We start from the raw sequence: 11,104 nt of genomic DNA on the forward strand, positions 1-11,104 counted from the left end.
ACTCTGCTGCCACCTATAGCCATCTGTGATTTTCACAGTACAAAACCAGCAGCTTCAATTTTTTCCCCCCATGCCATAAGAGAACTCCTCCAGTGGATTTCCTCCGTTCTAATTGCAGAAAAAAGAGGAGAAAGCCATCCCTTTTCACAAAACAGCCTTTCAAAGGATATATTAAGCAGGAATCCCTCCCTCCCAAACTTAATATGGTGTGGTGAAGAACTTGAAGCAATTTGGAGCAAGAAGAACCATTAGAGATTTTAAGCTCATTATAACAAGCACAGCTTTTGTATTAAATGTGGGGGATTTTTATAAGGAAACCTATTAGAGTAGCAGAAGAGAGCAAATGACGAAGGATTGGGAACAGATGTAAAGGAAAAGAAACCTCAGACTAGAGCCAGATTTAATGCTTTCATTTTCCCAACAAGCTTGGAAATAAGAGCAGAGCATTAAATCCAAATTTCAACATAAAGCACTTAATTTTGTAAACTTCAAATGCAGGGCTGGGAAAAAAAATGGGCAGTCTTTATCTAAAAATCATATACATTCCTTCTGAAGCTCTGTTTCTGTGCTATAGATTCATTCGCGTGCTGAGCAAAGTCCGTCTGCTTAAAGGTGGTTTGTAGAATAAACCACAATTAAATTTACACCATGTTCCAAACCAGCAGACCCCATTTTGATATAGGGCTTTTGATTGAGTCCAGCCTTTAAAGGAGTGTTGTGGCCCGCCGGTGAGGAGGTTGGGGAGGAACATGGGCCAGTCCTGGGGGTTGGGGAAAGCTTGGATGAAGGCTCTGCATCGGAGGCAGAGAGGGAGCTAGACAGCAGTGAGGCAGAGGAACAGCTGGAGCCTGTTCCCAGTGTGCGCATGCGCAGAGCTGCCAGAAGACAAGAACAACTAAGAAAGCAGGGTCGACTTAGGAGTAAAACCACACCTTGGAAGTGATTGGCCCCTCCCAAAGGAAACAAAAGAGGAGTGAACGGGGAGGGGGCTTTTGCAGGAAACAATTCACTCCGTGACTCTGAGAGACTCTGTGCCAAGTTTTGCCTTGTACTGAGTTTGGAAACTAGTTACCTGGCAGCCTTTCAAGCGAGATAAGGTCTGTGTTGATAAATATTCCTTTGAAAAACTGTTTGGACAGGCCTTGCTGACTGTGAATGAAAGGAATTCACAGTCCTATTCTGTGAATAGGATAAAGAATAGGATAAAAGCATGATTTTAGGACATGATTAGTTTACGTATCTAAAGGGTGAAATACACCGGACGCATAACTTGTAAATATAATCTTGAATAGCTAAGGATGAAGTATATTCGATTTATGACTTCTTTATATGTATAAACACTGTGCCTCTGAATGTGGTAGAGATTTTATACTTTTTTTTTTTGTAATGGAAAAATTTAATATAGTATATTTAAAAAAGAAAGAAAGAAAGAAAGGAATTCACAGTCATGTAAATAAAAGGAGTTTTGCCGGGACCAAGACTCTGCTTCCTGCTTTTCTAAGGGAGCCTAGATCAGAACAGAGAGTTTGCTCACCACTAAGCTAAGGTCCGTTTATTTCTGGGTTGTTAAGGACATTTCAATTGGCTGAGTTGACATACCATGGGACTTTTCCATACAGAAGTACGCTTTCATGAACAAAGCGAAATGACATCTTTCTCTGATCCTTCCCAAGACAACTTTCCCTGTCTTGGGGATGTGGCAGTTCCTAGCTCCCTCCCATTTGGAGCAACTGGGAGAGTTCCTGTTGCAATTCAAACGAGAGGAATGTGACCTGATCATACATGCCCAGTGACATCCCTATCGGAGGGGGATTTCATTCATAGATCTACATTCCCATCTGAAAAATCAACAGCGGTGATAATAGCTATTATCTGGCTGCTATGTTGCATAAACATACAAAGCCTACAAAAGACAAGGGGGTCAAACTATTTTCCAAAGCAACAAAAGACAAGACAATTTACTAAGTCTGCACTACTGTTAATCTTCTCATCGTTCCCACCACCCATCTCCTTCCACCCATCTCCTTCCACTTATGACTGTAGGACTGTAATTTTGTTACTTGTATCCTTACGATTTATTGTAAGGATACAAGTAACATATTGTTACGATATTGTTTCCTGATTGCTATTTGTACCCTATGACTATCATTAAGTGTTGTACCTTATGATTCTTGATGAATGTATCTTTTCTTTTTATGTACACTGAGAGCTTATGCACCAAAGACAAATTCCTTGTGTGTCCAATCACACTTGGCCAATAAAGAATTCTATTCTATTCTATTCTATTAACTTGATCAACAAACTCTCATGATATGTACTTAGTGTAATGTGGGACTCCCTGTAGAAGGAACATAAAACATAGAATAATAGAAGGGGAAGGGACCTTGGAGGCAGGGGTGAAATCCAGCAGGTTCTGACAGGTTCTGGAGAACCAGTAGCGGAAATTTTGAGTAGTTCAGAGAACCGGCAAATACCACCTCTGTCTGGCCCCAGAGTGGGATGGGAATGGGGATTTTCCACCCCCCGACCCCAACGTCATCAAAATGCTTCTGCACATGCGCAGAAGCTTCTGCACATGTGCACGCATGGCCCCGTTGTGAACCAGTAGTAAAGGTAAGTAGAACCCACCCCTGTCTCTATCTATCTCTATCATCTATCTCTCATATGTCATATGTATCTATCTATGTATATCTATCATCTGTCTATCTCTCATCTCTCTCTCATCTATCTATCTATCTATCTATCTATCTATCTATCTATCTATCTATCTATCTATCATCTATCTATCTATCATCTGTCTATCTCTTATATGTCATCTCTCTATCTATCTCTATTATCTATCTCTCATATGTCATATGTATCTATGTATCTATATCTATAACTCTATATCTATCTATCTATCTATCTATCTATCTATCTATCTATCTATCTATCTATCTATCTATCTATCTATCTATCTATCTATCTATCTGAACTTTCTTTTGCCAGTTGGGCCCACAATACTTGTTGATGTTATCAATCCATCGTTTTAGGTCTCTTTCATGGACACTTTTTTATCAAGTCGAATCCATTCTGTGAACATGTGGCAAAAGCATCTTTGGGATGCCAAAGAAGCCTTCATCCTACGGCAGATAGACAATGGCTAAAATGATATTCCAGTCTCTCTCTCTATATATATACTTATATAGATATATATCTAGGAAAGAGGTATCTGTATTTTTCGAGGGAGCCAAATTCCACAAACGTGTCTTTGAAACTTAAACACTGCCCTGAGGCCACCTCATTGGTTTGCATGCTTTCAAAGAAAGGAGGAAGGGACGCGTTTGATACAAGATAGGAACTAATTCCAGCGGTGGGTACAGATGCCTGCTGATTTGAGAGCTCGTGGGTTTTTTCCCCCCCCAAAATCTCCGTTGCTGCTGCTGCTGCTGGCACCTCTTGTAAGCTACTGACAGGAAGATCTTTCTCTCTGAAGGGCAATTTGCACAGTGGGAGATCGGCAGAGAGACTGACTGCCGTGGGTACCGTAAAAATATATGAGAGTCAAATTGTACAAAAAAAAAAAAAATGAAAGGAGGAAGACGGAATAAAAACAGAGGTTTCAGGAGGGCGAAGAGAGAATGCAGAAAAAGAATGGAGGAATAAAAAAAATGCAAAAAAGAAAGAAAAGAAAGGGACAGCAATACAGGTAGTCCTCGACCTACAAACACAATTGAGCCCAAAATTTAAGTCGCTAACCGAAACCTTTGTTAAGGGAGTTTTGCCCCCATTTTACTATCTTCCCGGTCACGATCATTTGCAAGTTGTTAGTAACATTGTTGTGAAATGAATTTGGCTTCCCCCTTAACTTTGCTTGTCAGAAGGTCCCAAAAGAGGATCACATGACCCCTGGACACGGCAACCGTCATAAATATGAAGCAGTTGCCAAGAATCCAAATTTCAGTCACGAAACCAAGGGGCTGCTGCAAACGGTTGTAAGTGTGAAAATTGTAAGTGCATCTTTTTCAGGGCCATTACAACTTTGAAAAACTGGCTGAGGAATTCTGGGAGTTGCAATCCACAAGTCTTAAAATTGCCAAGGTTGGAGACCTCTGGTTGTATGAGACTCTTCGCCAGATGCATTCAGTGGTGGTGACTGATCTGGAACCTGATCTTAGCAGATCTTCCTCCTGTCAAGTAGATAGATTGATCGTATCTCCATCCTGGTAAAAGCCTGGAGGCTAATGACCGCCATATTTTATAGCTGGGATTTCTATTAATCAGTGCAATGGCCTACAGATCTCTTCTGAATCACCAGACAGCTGGCTTGATTAACTAGGAGTTTGGGATTTATGCAAAGCTGGCTGAGGAATTCTGGGAGTTGAAGTCTACAAGTCTTAAAGTTGCCAAGGTTGGAGATCCCTGTTGTAGATCACAGCTAAGTGAACTGTTTGAACTCACCCTAGGATTGTGTATTGAATATACCATGATTCCACGCCTTGGTAATGAACCCAGCCTAAATCACTCCTAGATTCACACACCTTACTAAGCCAAAAGAGCCTTGATAGTACAGTGGTCTATGCGCCCTGTTATTAACACAGCTGCCTGCAATTTCTGCTGGTTCGAATCTCTCCAAGGCTCAAGGTTGACTCAGCCTTCCATCCTTTCTAAGGTAGGTGAAATGAGGACCCAGTTTGTGGGAGCAATAAGTTGACTTTGTATAAAATATACAAAAGAATGAAGGCTATTGCTTAAAAGCATTGTAAGCCGCCCTGAGTCTCCGGAGAAGGGCGGCATATAAATCAAATTTAAAAACAAAAAAAACAAAAAAAACAAAACAAGCCACATTATGGTTGTGTGTCCTTTGTGTGAGAGCCTTCCAATTTCAGGGTAAACCCTGACTCCAATTAAATGCTATTTAAATGCTGTTGGAAAGCCTTATTTCAGCTGTCAAGCCAGAAGAAAAGTAACTGTCAAAATAATCATATTAATAAAACCACCCCTGCCCCAGTGACAGCTGAAAACACAAGCAGAGCTTCATGCCATGTCTAAGCTATCAAGAACTTGGTAAGGCCCGGAGAAGTGGCAGGTGCCAGTTTCGTTTGGTTTTGAGAAAACAAACAGACTTGGTTGAAAGACAGAGTTGAATTTAGCGCCTTGTCATGGAGAAACTCCGCAAAACCGGAGCGAAAGCGGAGATGTAGTTCCCAGAGACCTGTCAGGGGAAAAAGGGTGAGAGCAGCGATGGGGATAATGATGACAAGGACAGAACACACAGTGTCTCCTTTTTACCTAGATCTGGGATCTCCGACATAGGACTGCAAAACAGCTCTATAAACCGCGGTGCCTTGGAGAGCTAAGTTATGGTCAGATGCTGGCATCCCTCCAAGAGACCTTACTGAAAGACAAGAGTCGGTTTAAGTCATGGATGTCTATGGAGATTCTTAATTTTATTTATTTATTTTATTTATTTATTTATTAGATTTTTATACCGCCCCCTCTCCCGAAGGACTCGGGGCGGTGAACAGCCAAAATTAAAAACATACAATATAAACAATTAAAATACGTTTAAAACAGAATTAAATCTAAAATGGCTCCCCAATTTAAAACGCCTTACCCATACCCTTATAAATAAGACGAATTTAAAATTTAAAAATTTAAAATTTCCACATTTAAAAAGGGGGAAGATTTAGGCCAGGCCAGCTTGATAAAATAGAAAAGTCTTAAGCGCGCGGCGGAAGGTGCGCAGATCCGGGATCCTACGAATCTCCGGGGGGAGCTCGTTCCAAATCGTAGGTGCCCCCACAGAGAAGGCTCTCCCCCTAGGGGCCAACAGCCGACATTGTTTGGCCGACGGCACCCGGAGGAGCCCCTCTCTATGGGAGCGTACTGGCCGGTGGGAGGCTATTGGTGGTAGCAGGCGGTCCCGTAAATAACCAGGTCCTAAGCCTAATCATCTTAATCATGGTTGTCCCAAAGGTGGTTTTTTTTCAGAAGTTTCTTCAGAACTTAAGGAGTTTCTTGGATGAGAAGAGAAACATTTTCAAGGGAAAAAAATCACAAGAAATTTCAGTGAGTTGCAGAAGGCCATCGCAGCCGAAAATGAAGCTCCATTTTCGCTGGCAGAGGACTCAGGCCGGCACAGATCCCCCCGACACAAGTGACCTCAATTTGTATTTTATCTGTTGGCTGTTCACCGCCCCGAGTCCTTTGGGAGAAGGGCGGTATACAAATATAATAAACATAAACATAAACAACAAGTGAAACTTCTTACTAACATCTAGTGGTTGCTAGATCTTAGCCCTGGTTTACTAGCCCTATCCATAATGCCCTTAACTTAAACGGGAAAGGGGGAAAAAAAGAGCTGCAGATGTCAGATGCGAGAATTGGGGCACAGTCCACATTTGGTTTTTCTGCTGCCGAAGCCAAGTGGGAGGTTGATCATCGTAACTGTTGAGGTTTATCGATGGCTTGGGACCCAGGGGTGCAGATGAGCGGTGTCCGGAGGTGCCCTGAGCCCAAAAGAAACCACATTATAATTAGTGCAATGTGTGAACTCAATCGGGGAGGGACTGGTCCAAGGTCTCCTGGGTGGGCTTTCTGGTTAGCTGGATATTTAATCTCCAAGCCCTAGCGATGAACTCTAACCGCAATGAAACGCTGGCAACAACCCGTTCTCCACTTTAAAACCACACTTGTTCTTTCTACACGAGATACGGGTTGAAACAAGCAGCGAGTAATGCGTGGGCCATCACTCCATTGCAAATGAATATTTCATTTCCACTCTGGTGTCTTTCCACAGCTCTCCTGTCTATTTAATCTTCAGAAGATTAAATGAAGCAGTACCAATAAATGTTGGACGGGGTTTCCCTTCATTATTCAGTATTTTAGAAAAATAAAATAAAATAAAGCATCTCAACTGAATGTTTTTTTGCCCTTGTCACTCCTTTCACAAGGCATAAAAATCTGGGCTAGTCTTCCAGCGTTCTTTAAAAGAAAAAAGAAAAAGAAAAGGCTTTTTTTTTTTTTAAAAAAAAAGAAAGATCTGTTTTCATCCCCGAGCCTGCCAGTTCTGAACAACTATTTCCCCAAACCGCATTTCTTCCAAAAACAAATTTCCATCTGTTGTAAGAACAGCATTGATCAACTTCACAGGATTTTGTGACCCAGGTGATCAAAGAAAAAACACAAAAGCTTACAGCATGGTGTGTAGTCTTGCTCTTCAGAAAGGGAAGGAAGGAAGGAAGGAAGGAAGGAAGGAAGGAAGGAAGGAAGGAAGGAAGGAAGGAAGGAAGGAAGGAAGGAAGGAAGGAAGGAAGGAAGGAGAATTTAAAAGGATTTTATTCAACAGTTTATGTCCCCATGAGGTTCTGGAAAATCCAAGCATTCTTTTTGCAAAGGCTATTATTTTCCTATTACAGCTCTGGGATGTGTTCTTTTTTTTTTTTTTTCAAATTCAGGCTACAATTTCTTTCCAGATTTTATTGAAGTTGATAAAGATAATAACAGCCAAGAAAAAGGGATATGTTTTTTTGTTTTTTGTTTTTTCTTGGGCTGGTAGGACAAAGCTTGGGGATCTAGAGATACATTTGTTGTAGAACTCCAGAGCTTCCTTCACTTGAAGTTGGCTAGGAAGAAAATATCACAATTGTTGACAGCAAGCATGAACCAAACGCAGCACCAGACATTGCCCGTGGCATGCATAAAATATATATTTATGTTATGTATATATAAATATTACGTATAAAGAAAGCAGAGAAAAGTGTTGTGGTCCACCAGCAGCCTGCAGAGCTGGTAGCGGAGTTGGACAGTGAGGAGGCTGGGGAGGAGAATGGGCCAGTCCTGGAGTCAGGGGAAGGCCCGGATGAGGACTCTGCATCAGAGGCAGAGATGGGCCAGGGCCATCTGGGAGCGATGTGCGGACTCCGGAGCTTCCAGAGGTAGACAGCAGAGAGGCAGAGGAACAGGAGGAGCCTGTTCCTAGTGCACGCATGTGAAGAGCTGCCAGAAGGCAAGATCAGCTGAAGCAAAAAGGACGACTCAGGAGTAAGGCCAGGAGATGATTGGCCACTCCCATAAAGCATAAAAGAGCAGCAACAAACCCACTTGGGTTCTTTGTAGAAAAGCAACGTCGATTCCAGTGCTTCTTGTCAGTGTCTCTTGAACTTTGTGGGGTTTTTGCCAAGAAAAGCCTTTGGCAGGTTGCCAAAGACATCAAAGGTTGGTGATAAGGCCGACGGACCGGTTATGAAGAATTTGTTTTGGACTAAGCTGAGAATGAATTAATTCTCAGCTGTTTTAAATATAAAATAAGTTTGTTCAGGACTGAATTGTGTTTGGTAATCACTACTTGTGCCTCGGTCACAACAAAGAACAATGAAGATGATAAAGAGTCTGGAAGGTAAGCTGTATTTTTTTAAAAAATTTGATTCATATGCCGCCCTTCTCCGGAGACTCAGGGCGGCTTACAATGTGCTCAGCAATAGCCTTCATACTTTTGTATATTTTTACGAAGTCAGCTTATTGCCCCCACAAACTGGGTCCTCAATTTACCTAGGATGGAAGGCTGAATCAACCTTGAGCCTGGCGAGATTTGAACTTACTAATTGCAGACAGCTGGAGTTAAATTACAATGTATTAGTCTGCTGAGCTATCCAGGCTCCTGAAGAACAATTAAGAGAACTAGATGTTTCTACTTTAACACAGAGAAGGACTAGGGGTGCAGTGACAGCTGTCTTCTAGTACTTGAGGCGCTGTCACATAGAAGAAGGGGGCTACCTATTCTCCAAAGCACCTGAGGGCAAAAGAAGAAGCAACAGATGGAAGAACATTCAAGAGAGATCCAACCTAGAACTAAGGAGAAATTTCTTGACAGTGAGAACAGTCAACCAGTGGAATGGCTTGCTTCCAGAAGTCGTGGGTGCTCCATCACTGGAGGTTTTCAAGAAAATATTGAACAGCCATTTCTCTGGAATGGTTTAGGGACTCCTGGTTGAGCTGGAGGTTGGACTAGAAGACTTCTAAGGTCTCTTTCAACCCTATCATTCTATATTCTTTAGTCTAGGTCAGTGATGGCTAACCTTTTTGCCGTCACATGCCAAAAGTGGGAGGAGCGCAGGGAGGCGGTCATGCACGCTCACGCCCAAACCCATAATTCAATGCGCCCCACCCCTTCCACATGCACGTGCAAACCCACTGCACGACCCCCACTTTTGGCACGCAATGGCACGGTGGGCCTGGTAGGCCTGTTTTTCGCCCTCCCCAGGCTCCAGAGACTTTCTTGGAGCCTGGGGAGTGCAAAAATGGCCTTCCCAATCACCCCGGAGGCCCTCCAGAGGCTGGAAACAGCCCGTATCCCAACTTCCGATGGGCCCGGAAGGCCTGAAAATCAGCTGGCCAGCAGGCGCAGGCACGCCGGTTCTGAGCTAGGGCAAGACTCGCGTGCCCACAAATATGGTTCCATGTGCCACAGGTGGCACGCCTGCCATAGGTTCGCCATCACGGGTCTAGGTTCTATGTCTACTTATAGATCAGAATCCAATGGAAAGATACCATTGCTGTTTAAAGTAGATCTCCATGGAACCGTATCTGGAGTACAAGAAACTAAGTAAAATTCTGCACCGCGTTGTTGAGTTGTCTTAATTAAAAGTCATAACTATACTTAATTTCACTGAACCAGTGGTTAAATCCAATTTTTTTTACTACTGGTTCTGTGGGTGTGGCTTGGTGGGCGTGGTGTGGCTTGGTGGGCGTGGCAGGGGAAGGATACTGCAAAATCCCCATTCCCACCCCACTCCTGGGGGAAGGATATTGCAAAATCCTCATACCCTCCCCACTCTGGGGCCAGCCAGAGGTGGCATTTGCCGGTTCTCTGAACTACTCAACTTTCCCGCTACCAGTTCTCTGAACTGCTCAAAATTTCTGCTACCGGTTCTCCGAACTGCTCAAAATTTCTGCTACCGGTTCTCTGAACTGCTCAAAATTTCTGCTACCGGTTCTCTGAGCTGCTCAAAATTTCCGCTACCGGTTCTCCAGAACCTGTCAGAACCTGCTGGATTTCACCCCTGCACTGAACCCTTGACATTTAGTAACTTGGGGGTGGGTGGGTTTAAATTAGAAATAAAGTTCTCTGGTAACTTCTTCTCTAGAACTTCCGGCATTCTGTGACTGCCCCAAATATTTTTTTAAATAAAATTTGTAGCCTGGGAATACTTACTCCATCCAATGTGATCTGAACCATACTTTGAAAACATTGTTTAAAACAAATGACCCTGCCAAATCCATTCCCAAGAGAAAACCACACAGTGTAAATTATGATATTCCTATCTGGAAGGTTATAAGCCAATGGCTGTCAGAGAGCTCTTTTCCATAAGATAGACTACAGCTGGCACAACAGATGGAGTTTGGTAGCGTGCTTAGTTCCTAATTTAATTTGTATCCTGCCTTTCTTTTCAATTTAATACGCAAGGCAATTCATAAATAATCCTGCCCTTGCTTTTATCCCGAAGCAATTGCAGAAGAAGGTGGGCCAGCCAGCAAAGAAGCTTCTCACTAGAAGCCTGAGAAGGTCCATCTGTATGTTGCCCATCGAGGCAAATTGGCTGGATTTTTTAAACTCTTAAAAAAAAAATGTTTTTCAAACTTGACGATGTGAAAACGTGTGGACTTCAACTCCCAGAATTCCCCATCCAACACGTTGAAGTCCACACACCTTCGAGTTGCCAGGTATGAACTGCCCCCAAATAATGGTGTTTTGTTTTTTTTGTTTTTTGTCTGAACAATAAAAAGTCAATATTTGTAACTGTAGGGTCCTTGGCACTCTCTAAGCTGGGTGGTTTGCTCGCAGACGTTTTATTACCCAACTAGGGAACATCATCAGTGGTTATGGATGATGTTATCTGGTTGGTTAATGAAACTGCAAGAAAGCAATCAAGCTCAGAGAACATCAAGGACCCAACAGTTCTCCTCCTCCTCCTCCTCCTCCTCCTCCTCCTCCTCCTCCTCCTCCTCCTCCCTTCTAGCATTGATGAAGTTACCTAGTTTGGGTCTGCAACGGTCCCACAGTTGCCGTTGTCTCCTCCTCCCCCTCCTCCCATTCTCCTTCTTCTCCATTCCACAAACCCCA

This window comes from Pantherophis guttatus, chromosome 11 (assembly GCF_059756535.1).
Source record: "Pantherophis guttatus breed Tessera chromosome 11, ASM5975653v1, whole genome shotgun sequence".
Classification (NCBI taxonomy): Eukaryota; Metazoa; Chordata; class Lepidosauria; order Squamata; family Colubridae; genus Pantherophis; species Pantherophis guttatus.